This window comes from Eurosta solidaginis, chromosome 2 (genome assembly GCF_040869045.1).
Source record: "Eurosta solidaginis isolate ZX-2024a chromosome 2, ASM4086904v1, whole genome shotgun sequence".
Taxonomy (NCBI): Eukaryota; Metazoa; Arthropoda; class Insecta; order Diptera; family Tephritidae; genus Eurosta; species Eurosta solidaginis.
Window position 1 is genome coordinate 303,735,934 of NC_090320.1, and position 15,720 is coordinate 303,751,653.

General features: G+C 37.9%; 1 protein-coding gene across 5 annotated transcripts in view; it reads right to left on the reverse strand.

Annotated features, from left to right (window-relative positions):
* The window catches only part of spen (split ends), a 204,128-nt gene extending 203,054 nt beyond the window's left edge, over positions 1 to 1,074 (reverse strand). For 4 of the 5 annotated variants that reach the window (XM_067768863.1, XM_067768868.1, XM_067768860.1 and 1 more), the window contains exon 1: positions 218 to 1,074. The gene's annotated coding sequence lies outside the window, so the exon portion shown is untranslated. The remainder of the gene's footprint in view (positions 1 to 217) is intronic. The other variant, XM_067768862.1, reaches the window with a different exon arrangement.
* Between the last annotated feature and the right edge of the window lie 14,646 nt (positions 1,075 to 15,720).

Sequence of the window (15,720 nt, forward strand, 5' to 3'; positions counted from 1 at the left end):
ACATTTTTTTAATTGCCCCTTAGCCTTATTATTAGCATTCATAATAGCGAACAAGAGAGAGCCAGTTGTGATCAGGCAATAGAGGGTTGGAGGAAATGGCGAAAGAGAGGAGGTTTGGTGTAGCGCCATCAAAATTTTAATGGGCAAGATTTCTTAATTTGCTTTTTTGGCATATTTATTTTTTTTTATTTATATTTTATTTTTAAATTTTTGTTACCTATTTGTTATTGCCGTGTGCGCGCTCTAACATGCAACGTTGTTGTTGTTGCTTTTTCTATTATTTGTATTTTTATTTTATCATTTACACCTTTCAATGCACAAAATAGAGCCAACATTACGTCGCGCGTTGCGTTCGGCACACTGGAGGCCGTTGCGTACCTCGGCGACACAATTTACGCCAGTGCCGCTCTACCGCTTCACCGCCGCCGCGCTGCAATGCAACGACACTGCATTCATTTTTCAAACGATCTTGCGTACGTTCATACATACATCGCTGTCCATATGTATTTCTTGCACATATTTGCATCTCACGTCATACCGTGCCGGGCCCCGTTGACACCCTACATTCGTTTAACAACGACCGTCTGCAAAAGTTTACCCGCCGCGAATATATACGTAGATACCTTTGCACATTTTCACACACTCGCACACACAGGCATACACATGTATAATTTCTTGCACACAAACACAATTCACCTACACACACACCAAGATACACCATCAAAGGGTATAAAGAGGCGCGCCAAGCTGTATGGGGCGCGTAAAATAATCGTACTCATCAAAACTTCGTAAGTCGTTTCGCCCACTTTTTTTTTTTGTTTCATTACCTAAATTTTTTTAATTCTTTATTTTATTTAAAAATTTATATCACCATTCACCTTCCTTTGTTGTTTCGCAAATTACAATTTTGCTTTTCTCTGTTTATTTTTATGATTTCTCAAATAGCTGTTGTTGAGTATGTTTGTTGTAGTAGAGCTGCTTCTTTTTTTTTGCTGTGTAATTAATACAACAAATTCTACCGTATACTATAAAGACTAAAAACGCGTAACGTTCCAACGATGTAACTTCATTGCGATTTACTCAATGACTGAGCATAGCTAACGCTAGCCAACAACGCTTGAGAGCACTAAACGGTGCCAACAGATATCCGTTAAACAGGGTGTAGTGTTTGTAAGCCATTTGCCATGTTAAGATTTTAACACAAACTAAGTAATTGATTGGCTTGCATAACCTTTAGATATAAAAATATTTTGAGCGAAGCATTTTATTGCCAAAATGTTAGTAAAGAATAAACAAATTTGCAAAAATAAAAAAATTAAAAGCGCTAAATAATGTATGAAAATACAAATTTTTCAGCTGAAGTTCCTGTGTATGTAACTATTTAGCACCCTGTCATATCGACCCAGCTGTTTACGTTTTACCGACGAGTGAAATCGTTTATGGGAGCGCATGCTGCCGCACGCTCTCTATGCACTCGCTGTTGAACGAATTGTGCCAAAGCAGTGCAAAGTATATCAGCGATACGTTGCCGCTTTTTTAGTTAAAATTTCCTCGCTTATCATTATAACATTTTTCATTTGTTTTTATCGAAATTTAAACGCTTAAAAATCTTCGAACATTTATAACTGTTTTATAAACCAATTTTTTAAACTGAAATAATCTAATTTTAGTAGCTATTTTCTTTCATAGTTCTCTCCGGGCGGTTTATGCAATTGTTTACATATTTTTAGACTTCTCTTCATATAATTTTGCTTTCTGTGGCCGCTCTCGCTCTTAACTCTTAGGATGACTGTATAATAGATGATTTGTTGTACGATTAAAGCCGCAGTTACCCACCGACGTGTGTAACGGACGTTTACGAATGCCGTACGTACACACATTTGAGCGAAAGTTATGCCCGTAGTGGCAACGAAAAAAATGCTGCCATTGACCTGGCCTCGAATCGTAACATACGATCACGGATCGGCAATTATAAAGCTGGAGTCATTGGTGCCGTATGTCGTATCGCTGTATCCGTATCCCTAACGTAATCAGCTGTTTATCGTTACGACGGTAAACCAAAACCCAATTGGTTGGCTACGATACGGTTACGACTTTAGCGGCACCAATAATCGATTGCATTGATTCTCATAAGGTTGGTCGAATCAGCTGTTAAAAGTTTACCGATACGGTTACCGATAAAGCACCAATGTCTCCAGCTTAACATACGATAGCAAACGGAACGTAATTTATTTTCAATTCACAATCAATTTTACGATCCACATTAGGTTGGATTGTATTTTTAGCTCACAATAGATTTTGAACTGTCAAATTGGTTGCCAAAATATATAAAAAATAAAGAACAAAACTGCGATGGATCCAATTTTATTGTTTTGTTTGAGCTCCATAAATAGCGAAGGCGATGAAAAGATAGTCCGAAGGCGGTTAAGAGAGTGCAGTAACCATTTGGACTTATCGAACAAAGCGTAAGCATATCATTTATGTATTATTTCCTTGTAACAAAAAATTATTGCAGTTTCTTGAAGAGTTTTCGTTTAGCTTAAGAAGCTTTTAGTTACTTTCTGGAGAAATTAAATTTGAAGCAAGCCGATACCAAAGCGGATGTCCCGCCATGAATTCCGCCAATATTTCCTTTTGGCTTGTTTGAATTCGACCTTTGTTAATAATAAGAGTTTGAAGTATATTATTATATTTTACTTGTTCATCTATTTTAACAAATTTCTTACATTTTCAATGAAATTTTGTGTATACGATCGCCAGTTTGTGGTCGAATGAAAGTGGAACGCAACGTGTACGTTCAGTCACTCGTCACGTATGTTGCGATCCAAATTATAACCGAAGTAGTACGTTAACGTATGTCATAATCCGAAAATCATGTTTTTACGTGACGTGTTATACGATCACGGATGTTACAATTTGGTCCCTGTTTGAATGCATGCTTATGGAAACATCAACTTTTTCTATTTTAATTTTTGATGTTGTAAAAGGCTGGTATTAGTATTAAATAAGTATAAATAGATTACATATTTGTAATCTGCACTTTTACATAATTATTTCGAATTATTTTCACAATTTTTCAAACTTTAATTAGGTGTTTTTGCATAAAACTGCAAACGGTCAAAAATTAGCGCACAACAGTTTACTAGGCAACTCTGTCTAGCGAGAGAGCGATCAGCTGACATGTTCTTACCGAAAAAATCAAAATTGTTTTGATTTCTACGTACCGGGCTACGTACGTACGTGCGTTTAACGTCGATGAGTTTTCGTTTACATTGCACATTCATAAGATAAGTCGTATCAGCTGACACGTTTTTTGTACGTACGTTGGCGGGTAACTGTAGCTTAAAACCCCTATTATGAATTCATACGATACACGATAAACGCTTGCAATCTGTTATACCGTATTATGAAATAAATTCTAGCGTGTGAAACCCGATCGTTAGCGTTTATCGTTTATCGTGGTATGTATTGCGATATGCTAACTATCGAATCAGCTGTTCAATTTTCTACGCTAGCTATCGTTGATAAATTTTTGCACGATACGTTGGGAGCTATTTAAATAAAAGTAAATATAAAATTATTACAAAATCCAAAAGAATCCAACTAAAGCCTCCTTCCCAACACTCTGTTCCAACACACTGGACAAGAAACCTTAAAGTGGCACAAACCTTCAAAATATTTGGGATGGATGACCTTCTACTTCGGTTAAAACATACTCTGAAAATGAAAGAAAATGTGTTCAAGGTTTTGGTTTCATTTTGAGTTTGCCATATTCTTTTGACAATCTCTACTCCAGTGAAATGAAAAAAATTAAATCAGCTGATGAGATGAGCCAACCATATAGTTGAGCCATGCGTAACTGACTTTTAATCGACTAAAAAAACACACTTTACAAGGTTGCATTTGCAGCTTGAAACAATTTATTACGCAATTTTTTTTTTTAATTGGCAATTTATTATATGATAAATTGCGTAATAAATTTCCCAAATGGTATAAATTGCCAATTTGGTGTGTGTTTGTCATAGTATTACGTTTTGTTTTGCTATCTGTTTTAGATTCACAAAAATTTGTAAACAAAACTCTGCTGTCATTCACAATAGTACATCTATCGGGCGTGTGGAAATCGCAATATGAAAGCTGATTTTTTACGATACGCTACCAAGCGTTTATCGTCTAATAGGGGTGTAAGTCAGGTTTTAAAAGTAGGTAGGTATAGCCACCATCCATTGAGTTTTTTAGCTGCGTATCATGCTCGATTCTCTTTGGGTGGCTTGAGAAGCAGAGGTCGTAATATTTTTGTATGCATAAGTTGTGATAGGCAGATGTCGCTGTTGTGTTTCATTCGGCTAAAGGCCAATCAGCGACATCTATTTTTGAAAAAGGAGGTTTATTAAGGCCGTGTTGCCAAACTAAGGCCCCTATTATGAGCATTTTTCGATCTTCGATCTTCGCTGACTATCTCTGTCGAAATTTTCGTTGTGTATCTAATTTTGCAGCGAATAGAAATTTGTTGTCGACGCTGTATCGAATTAGAAGAATATTGTTTAAAACGTAAGTTTTTTGTGTTTATCTTCCACTTTTTTTGCTACCTAATAGTAATTGCAGACTATTTGTGTTAATCGTATATAGTGTAGGATGCTTTATTTTTATTAAAATTAATATCCACGTAAAAATTATTTAAAAGAAAATGTTCTATTTTCATGATGCAAAATTGAATAACAATGAAAATTTTTCAATATAGTAAATTAAAATATTGTAAAACATATTAAAATAACAAAGTTCAAAGTAACATAATAACAAAATTAAATAAAAATAATTTAGTCAATATAATTTAAGAACCCTACATATAGGTGCAAGGTCGTGAATACAAAATAACTGCTTGGAACACTGGTTTCATAAATTGTACAAAATCCGTTTATAACAAAACGAACTTGCAGAAATGATCAGGTGGAAAAATTCACAGTGCATTCTCGTACCCGATGCTCAGTTGAGACAATCCCTAGCGCAAAATCTGAGAATTGTTGCCAATTTCAAAATGGTTGGAATAGATTTGGCTATTGTGCATTGTTGCAGCCATTCATCTTTACTTGATAGTAAGTCCGTGAACGCTTCTATGGTCATTATGAAGTTTAGTTTTTAACACATGTAACAACATGTTCAGAAAGTTACAATGTTTAGAAAGCTACAATTACGCGTTGAAATTCATTTCAGCGTTTTATACTTCCGGTTCCAGTACTTAAGCTTTTTTCTTCATGATAAAAAATTTTGCTTTTATTTGACAGAAGATGGGAAGGTGCTTTTCTGAACGGTTGAGTTTATCGAATTATCGAACAATGACACTAGTCTTGATCGAATGAGTGTCATAATACCGAATGAAAATTCGTTCTATCAGCTCTTTCGACCACAGTCGAAGATCGAATTTGTCTCATAATAGGGGCTTAAATACAAGAAATTAAAAAATTATCTGGCTCATAAATTGAACCAGACTTCTATCTCGCTTAAATCGTTGTTGTTGCATTTACATGCGAAATTGTTCATCTGGCTCCTGATCATTACGACGGGATTTTGGTCGTTTTTCGCACGCCGCCGAATGTCAAAAATATCGGCGCGATGGCATCGGCGGCGGCGTCCGGCGCGTTACTATATTTTCTACTCGTTTACGACTGTTTAGGCCATTTATGGTTCATGTCGAAAATTGGTCGGATATGGTCGAAAGTAGCAATAACAAACTAATTGCGAATTTCAAATCTTTCTAACTTTCAAAAGTTATTTAAAATAAACAGGCGCTGTCGATGTCAGCTTAACACGGACTTTGCAACACCGAATTCACCAAGTTATTAAAACAAAACACTAAAAGAAAAGTTATATAATAAATTTATATGCTCACTTTGCATATTTTTTCTAAAAATTAATAATGAACAATGAGTTCGAATAAAATGACCCAAGGCGAATATGTTTTCCTCAAGTTGTTAAAAAAGGCAAAATACCCAAAAAAGGTGCAGATTTTTTAAAAAACTTTATATTGCGATTGCCTGAAAGAATACGCGAAATCAGTGATGCAAAACCCTTTAGTAGGTTCTAAGGGGAAAAACACTCCTTTGAAATGATTCCTACCTCATACTTAAGTTGAGGATATATGTACGTATGAGAAGGGTTCGAAAAAACACTTGGGCTTACATTCAAACATTTGTTGTTTATTTACGAAACTATACAATAGCGTCTGGAATATTAATTTCGATTTTCACACTTCATCCTTCAACACCCAAGTCTCCCGGTTTGACATTTCCTAAAGTTGGCGGCCCTATCCAAAACGAATCCCTTGGAGTGAATCACATTGATTATAGCCCATGAACCAAGTTTCACCTACACGTTACGGCTGCTTTTACAAATGTGAATATGTAGGCACATATATTTACCAGGTGAGGCTTTGTCCTTCGCAAGAACACTCAAAGTGGTGAAGCAAAAGCTTTCCCAAGACAGTCGAACTAATGACCGTGTGTGCTACTACCCTAACGTAGTGGACAGTCGAACTAGTCTGAAAACTGAAGCTACGCGGTCATCTATAATGAGCTCTTTTATCATAAGGCCGGAAAAGAGCAGTTAACATGTTTCAACTTAAAATCGGTCGACTTTCATTCTAAAATATAGTTTTGATTTAACGAAGACTATTGAAATCAATGCTGTCAACACAAACGTCTGCAAACTTTGGTCTAAATTTTAAAAATTTTATCCAGGGTCCTTGTAAAATTTTAATTATGTAGATGCGCTGAGGATTATATGATTTTCACCCATGAGTTACGCAATGACATCCACTTAGACTGCTTATGATTTCTAGGGCGGCATCCTTGGCCGAATAGTCACTCCGTAACGTTTCAAGTTGTTTCTCTGGTGTAGCTTGGCAGCATAGCGCGACAAAAATATCAGTTAGAAAGTCTTCGGAGCTACACCTAGAGCTTTTAGCAAAGTGGCGTCGACAAAGGCACATATGAGTTGGAAGTCGCAGTCTGTTCGCACATCGGAAATTGTAGCTCTTAATCATCGGGAATTGTAGCTCGAAAAAACTGGAAGCGCCCTGTGCCACGAGAGTCATGAGTATTAATAGACCATTAATAGCAACCGTAAGTCGCCTTTGTGCGTGACCGCTAAGGAGCCACAAATGATTTAAAGAAATTGTTTTCGCGACGATTGTTAGGAGTTAACCCCAGATGAAACTACGCTTTGCACGAGATATACAGACAAAAGTGTGGCCATTTCATGTATCTCTATTTCTTTTCAGCTGATGCAGCAGTACCAATTCCAAAGACCGGTATTAGGTTCGAAGCCTCTCTGGAGTAAGTGAACGAGGGACAATCCCTCCGCAAGGAGCTACTTCTGAAAATTTGTGAACGATCTACGAGATTTTGAGCCAAAAACACCGGATCTTTCCGAAATGGCCAAAACGTTGATTTCCTTAAATACATACAAACAAAACCTTTCCCAAATATTATTTTTCTAAATAGCAAAAATCAAGCTTTTGAAAGTAGAACACCGGCGCTCGCCGCCGCGCCACCCAGAGCCTACGCCGCCGCCGCCTATAAATTGATCGGAGTAAACCTCTACTGTATAAGCCAAGCCTGTAACATAGTATTATTTAAAAAAAATTTTCAACGGCTTAACCGATATGATCTATGCAAAAAACCCCGTGGTTGATAAGAAAAACAGGACCAGTATGTTGTTATACGATCACGTATGAAAAATCAATTTCACTCAAACGATAAATATGAATCTGTTAATCTATTTGTTATAATGATAGTAAATTTTGGATCTAATGGGTGCTCGTAGCCACTATTTAACAGATTTCCTTAATTCGATTCCCCGTTTCAGAGCTATTGCAATTTATAAAATTCACGGATCGTATATCACGATACGCGCCCAGATTTATAAAATCGCTTTTTGAATATTCTTTTTATAGAAAATTTGCTCAAAAATACTCAAACTTCACAATCATTGTAAATCCTACCAAGTAGCGCAACTAACAGCTGATCGGTGAACTCCGCACATTTACACGCACAGTTCTCGACTCAGTTTCAAAAAAAACTTTAGATTATTTAGCACAAATTTTAAAGTGAGAGTAATCCTTACGAATTTATGTATATAGAATATATAAGGCATTTTTTTTTGTTATTAAAACAATATTTTTATTTATATTAAAGCTTTTATCACTTTTTTTAACTTTGAAAAAACTTCGACACCATTCCTTCATTATATGTCATTCGACTGCCTATTTCATTCCACTCTATTCGCAACATAACCTCAATTTAAGCTGCCAAACTATATAGTAAACAATGTTCACAATATTCCAAAATAAAAACGATTGTTTTTAAATCGTTTGTGACAACAAAATATTTTTTTTTATATTTCTTCTATCGATGAAATCGAAATAATCTGTTATAACGCAGTATTTTTTTGTAATTATTGCACGAGCATAACTAAAGTTCGTTTCCTCTGTCTTTTGTTTTCCCTCAATACAAGAAAATTTCCTTTTTTTTTATAACATTTTTTGTTTTGTCAAACTTTTTTTAAGCTTGTAATACACCCATTTTTCTTTTCGAAAAATAAAAAAAGAAAAACAATACAACTATACTTTATTTTAATCGGAATAGGGGCCGAAATTGAAGATCGAAGCGGAGTACGAGACACACATACATACACACATACATACATATATGTATAAGCAAATAAATGTAAGTGAAGATGAGTCGTAAAATTCTCGATAGTACACAAAACCATTGATATTATTTTTTAGTTTTGAAAAACTACCCATGGTCTTCAACAGTCTTGAAAAAATGAACGATGGTATTTTTGCCATCAATAATTGTACAATGCAAGAATGAAATGACGAAGTTCATTTACTGAATCCTTCGTTTTTCCCCTAAAAGTGTGCTACAAAATTTCATTTCCTCTCTGTCGAATTTTCGTTGGCTCCATTTCATTGTCATTTTGAAAAATGAATGAAGACATACATTTGGCGGGATATAATCGGTTCTTATTAAAAATTTATTGTTGATGCAGTTCGGTAGAGCAAATTTGTGGTATATCAGACAAAACAGTAACATAATATGTGGAGGTCCACACCAAAACGCAACGTTTATATATTTTGGGAAAATGGACCTTTTCGAAACTTCGAATAGCCAATTTAAAAAATGCAACCAATCCTTCATCACGTTGACTCGAAGCCTTCATGTAGAACTATTTGTCCCTAGCTTCCAATTAAAGTATAAATTTTTATTATTTTTTTTACCAGGTATTAATCACCCAACACACCAAAACGTAACATTTACATCTTTTAATGGCATATAATGGCTGAAGGGACATATAAATTTCAAATAGAATAAACCTCTTCATTTTATGCTGATTAAATCAAACTTACTCCATAAAAAAAAACCAACATTCGTTTCGTATCAATGGTAAAATAAACTTTGCAAATTTTCTCAAAAAAACTTGATTACGGTGATTATAAGTTCGTATTAAAAAAACACAAACTTTTTCTATAACACATAGTTTCTTTAAAAAATAAATAACATTTCATTCGAGTTTATTTAAAAAAAAATCAATGTAAGGCGCGATAACCTCCGAAGAGATCTAAGGCCGAGCTTGTCTTCCAATTCGCGTCGTGCTCCTCTTGATTTTCCCAACAAATTGGCCGGACGGGACCTACATGTTTTATGCCGACTCCGAACGGCATCTGCAAGGCAGGTGAGTTTTCACTGAGAGCTCTTCATGGCAGAAATACACCCGGAGCGCTTGCCAAACACTGCCGAGGGGCGACCCCGCTTAGAAAAAATTTCTTCTAATTGAAACACCTTATTTCTAAAATTTTGATGTTGCTTTGCCCGGGGTGCGAACCCAGGGCATACGGTGTGATAGGAGGAGCACGCTACCATCACACCACGGTGGCCGAGTTTATTTAAATCAACAATTAGATGACTAAAGTGCGTAAAATGCAAATCACTTGTATTTTTCTAAAGCATAAATTTGTTTAATTATATTGTTACGAATATTAGCAAAACTAAGGGGTACTGCTATCTCTAAGCCGATGCTAAGCAGTGACGTGAATTCACATCAATAATTCAATCATTATATATCTACATAAACAAAACAATAATTGCTTCTACACATATGTACCATGTATGTATACGAGCAGCGGAGAGTCAATGCACAAACACATGCATATATCTTATCTGAGTTGTCACAAGAGAGGGCAATAATTTGTGCAAGTATTACTCAAATGAGAAATCATACATCTGTCGTTGTAGCTGAGAAATTTATAACTAAGTAAAATTCTGGAAGCGCCTAGAAGATGCCACGAAGAAATCGCAGAGTATAAAAGCATCAGCGGTAGAGGCGCTATGGCAAGTTTCGATTCAGACGCTATCTAGCGAGCAATAGCAGTATTATTTTGATAGTAGAGTTTCATTTGAGCTATTAATCAATTTGGTTATTAAGCAAGCTATTCGTTGCAAAGTTTGAGTGTTATTGTGATGTACTTTAATAAAGGCCATTTTGCATTATTAAATATTGGAGTTAGTTATTCAACAGTTTAGTGATTCGAACTTAGCAGAGGGTTGTAAATAAGAGGATTTGCAAGTAAATACGGTACCATTGAAGTCAGAAGAGGAATTGTTGAATAAATTCCAGAGGAAAACAAGGACATGGCAAAGTTCAGTGAATTGAAGATCCAGCAACTGAAGAAGGAGTTGGAGAGCCGTGGATTGAATACAACCGGCATTAAACTCGAACTTCAGGCACGCCTACGAGAGGCAATGGAATTAGAAGGAATTGACGTGGAAGAGTATGACTTTCATCTTGAAGGCGAGGAAACAACAAAAATGGAAGAGACAGTTACGCAGACAGTTACGAGCACAGACTTGAACATGATTTTGGCTGCAATATCTGCTCAAACATAGACAGTGGCTTCTCAACTGGAATCGCAAAAGACAGATCTCAACTAGAAGAACAGAAAACGTATATGTCATCTCAACTAGAAGAACAGAAAACGTATATGTCATCACAGATGGAATCCCAAGAGACACGAATTACATCAAAGATGGAAACACAACTGAAAGAACAAGAGGCACGCATAACAGTACAACTCGAAGCGCAGGAAGCGCGTATATCATCAAAACTCGAAGCGCGTATGGACGAGAAAATAATGCAGTTTGAGAAAAAATCTAAGCCGAGGTGGATGCTTTGAGAGGTCGTATACAGGAGTTGCAATTACATCGCCCAGATGTCTCAGCAAGCAACCCAAAGATAAAAACACCTTCCTCTGACGGTTCTGTTCCTTTCCAGGTCTTTAAGCTTCAGTTTGAGAAGACCGCAGCAGTGAACAACTGGAGTGCTGAAGATAAAGTTGCTGCACTATTCGTAGCATTGAAAGGACCAGCTGCCGAAATATTACAGACGATTCCAGAGTACGAACGGAACAGTTATGTAGCATTGATGGCTGCTGTAAAACGACGTTATGGAAGCGAGCATAGAAAACAGATATTCCAAATTGAATTGCAAAACCGCTACCAAAAAGCAAATGAGACATTGCAGGAGTTTGCTTCTGATATTGAAAGACGAAAGAACGTGAATTACGGGAGTCCCTGTCGTGAAGACTTACCTCCGGTGTAAAACACAGATCAATGTCCGTTGATCTTCGGCCCAACAAGTTGGTACCAATGCGGTGAGCTGGGGTGTTCAAGTCAACCAGCCTTGGTTTGGCCGAGGAGGACTATCCATCCTCCTCTTCCATTTTCGGGTAATGGCACCCGGTTGCACGGCAACTCCACCGCGAGTTCCGTGCTTGCCTCAGGGTCCCTCTTTCATTGATTTTGATATCTCAGTATCTGGTTAACAAGTTAACCAGATTGAGATATTTAGCGGCGCTTGGTTTTGCTTAGATGTTGCTTAAGGGCCGCACTACGTTGACAAACGAAGTGAGCTTGGCATCAAATCATGCGCCGTCCTCAACACCAACACCATCACAATTTAAATCAAGGGATGTGACCAACCTTTTCCGCACACAGACCTGTGAGTGCCGAGTGCCCGCCTCAACAATGCCCCTCGACATCGCTTGAGGCCACACTCGTTGACAAACATTGTGTGCCATATCGTCTTCTATTGGCTTCCATTTTCGCTACTAATTTCGCTCCAATTTCCACTCAATTACACAACAATTATGCACCAATTTGCCTCCAAATACACTCCACTCCTTCCAAATACACTCCTACCACAATTAAGGGATGTGGCCAACCTTTTCCGCTCACAGACCTGTAAGTACCGAGTACCTGCCCCAGCAACATCTTTGCATTGCAGTCCGCCACACTGCAGTGATTTGACAACGTCAAACCTTGCCACATATAGGGTGTGGCCAGCCACACAGCGAACGCCTTCTATTCGCTTGCGCAGTCTAAAGCAGCCTCAAAACATCTCAAAAGACGAGATGAGCACCGGCCCACTCGTACAATTATCGATTGCTTTTTGGCTCACGATAGACATGCGCTCTTACACCATCTTTCGTCAACTATTTTTCAGCATTTGCCACAATTTAAGGGATGTGACCAACCTATCATCTGCCCCTCAGGGTCAGCTTCTCAATGAAATTGGGACCGCCGTGGCAAGCATGAGACCGAATTCCCTTGGGTCTTGGGCCCCCAAGGGAAAACAAGTCTACTCAGAGCGTGTGTCATAAGTGAACTCTGTTTGAAACCACAGCCACCGCGATGCTCCCACAAGGGGGCCATCCCAGGACAGGAGGTGAGACCTGAGTACAAAGCATCGTTCGATGCAGTGCACCAGATCACACTGGCTTCTCCTGCTCCCGCGGTAGCACTTTTTATAAAGACCTTGCCTAGGGTCCCACAGGGTGATACACTGCGTCCACCCTGCTACCTTTCGAGTAAAACACCTTACTCATGGATTGGGTACCCATGGTATTATGGTCGCCTTTTACGACCGGTATACCTACCGTGGGCATATTCTAACCCCTAACCCACAGGGGGATCTGATATTGAAAGATTGGCTCATCTTGCAAATGCGGACGCACCCGTGGAATACACCGAGAGGGTAAAAATCCAGAGTTTTATAAATGGCATACGGGACGCCGAAACAAAGCGAGCTACATACGCAAACCCAAAGCCAACATTCGCAGAAACGGTGTCACAAGCTCTAATTCAGGAAGCAGCGTCGCTTCTGTGTATGCCAGTTTTCAAAGCACGCCGTGTGGAAGTAGAAAGGCCAGAGTGGGTAGACGCAATATTGAAGGCGCTGAAAGGATCGCAAAAGCGGAGTGAAAAAGTTATCAAATGCTTCAAATGCGGGAAGTCCGGTCACATTGCACGTCATTGCGATCTTGGTCCTAATAGTTCCAACAATGTGGGTGGCCGTAAACGCAAAGCTGGAGGAGATGAGAAAGAGCGAGTAAGAGGTAGAGATCGAGAGATTGATCCAGCAATTGAATGCCCTGTGGTATCTGTGTTGCAAATTGGTACAAAATCGAGCAGTCTTACCGTCAGAGGGAATGTGGATGGTAAAGAACGTGTACTGACTGTATATACGGGCGCATCTCATTCCATGATCCGATCTGACTTGGTCAACAGGAGAATAAAACCGTTACCTGGAGCAAAGTTGCGTACGGTCACTGGCGAGTATAACCAAGTTCAGGGAGAAGTGATATGTGAAGTCTTGATTGGAAAGGTCACGGTTTTACACAAATTCGTTGTGGCGAAGATCGTTGAAGAAGTCATATTGGGAGTGGACTTCTTGGTTGACCATGACATCAAGATCGATATGCAGAGAAAGGTGATGCGTTATGAGAACCAGGATATACCACTTAACTTCAAGTTGGAGAAAGGGTTCAGTAGTAATCGAGTACTGGTGGAGAAGACTCGACAAAAACCACGGAAGTCAAAGGCAAAGGTTAATAGGTCGAATGGGCCAAATAAAGCCAAATCAAAAGTACCTGCGAGAGAAACACTGGCATTGACAAAACCCAAAAGATGCAGCCAAACGAAGCAACGAATTTCCAAGAAAGAATGCGAGAGTAGTTTCAAGCCAGAGCGCACTACTGTTGTGAAACGTGGGAACGATACTGATTATGCGAAGCCAATTCGTCAAGCGCAAGCTCTACGAAGTAGTTGATTGGCCAAGCAACAGAGTGCGAGGGAACAATCCAGTATAATGAGTAGTAAGATGAAACACAGGTACGACAAGGAAAATAATTTGGAAGGTTTCCGGGAGGGAGATTTGGTACTGCTATACAACCCTCACCGGCAAAGGTGTTCCATCCAAATATCGGTGCAGTTGCGAAGGCCCGTACAGAGTTGTGAAGACGATCAATGATGTCATCTACCGCATACAAGCAATTGGAAATCACAAAATAGAAGAGTGGTACATTTGGCGATGCTAGCAGCGTTTAGATCGGGAGATTTGTCTGATCGGGGCGATCAGACTTAGGTGGAGGGCAGTGTTACGAATATTAGCAAAACTAAGGGGTGCTGCTATCTCTAAGCCGATGCTAAGCAGTGACGTGAATTCACATCAATAATTTAATCATTATGTATCTACATAAACGAAACAATAATTGCGTCTACACATACATATGTACCATGTATGTATACGAGCAGCGGAGAGTCAATGCACAAACACATGCATATATCTTATCTGAGTTGTCACAAGAGAGGGCAATAATTTGTGCAAGTATTACTCAAATGAGAAATCATACATCTGTAGTTGTAGCTGAGAAATTTATAACTAAGTAAAATTTTGGAAGCGCCTAGAAGATGCCACGAAGAAATCACAGAATATAAAAGCATCAGCGGTAGAGGCGCTACGGCAAGTTTCGATTCAGACGCTATCTAGCGAGCAATAGCAGTATTATTTTTATAGTAGAGTTTCATTTGAGCTATCAATCAATTTGGTTATTAAGCAAGCTATTCGTTGCAAAGTTTGAGTGTTATTGTGAAGTACTTTAATAAAGGCCATTTTGCATTATTAAATATTGGAGTTATTTATTCAAGAGTTTAGTGATCCGAACTTAGCAGAGGGTTGCAAATAAGAGGATTTGCAAGTAAATTCGGTACAATATTTTCCTCGTTTTGTAAATATTCCTTAAATTCTACGCAACTAAGTTCATAATTGCATCTAGTTATTAAAATTGCTTTAACAGTCTCAATTTTCATTTGGATTTTTTCATCAGTCCATATATTGTTTAGTAAAGAAAACATTCTTTCAGTGGGAGCATTTGACCCCGGTAAACACAAGTTAAATTCAACTGTTTTCAAAATATTTTTAAAAGGTATAGAATTTTTCATAAAATGTTGAAATATTTCAACCCATTTACTGTCAACTAACTTTCCTCCGTCCGTCCATTCTTTTATTTTACTTTGAGTGACATAAGTTTTGACGCAAGTGAACTCATCAAATAATTCGCTGTCATTAATTTTAATTTGACTTCCATTTTCTATAATAAAACCCAAATTTCTTTCAACATCTTGCCAAGAAGGTATTTTACGCATAAGTCCCATTCCATCACTTCAACCTCCTTAAATGCATTATCCCACTGATTTAAATATTCAGTGCAATGAATGCAAAACTATTTAATATGATCTTTAATTTTATTTACATTTTCAGTTCTTGTGTTCTAAAAATCTGAAAGTATTTGCTTCACCTTGAGATTGCATTCCTGCGTTCTGT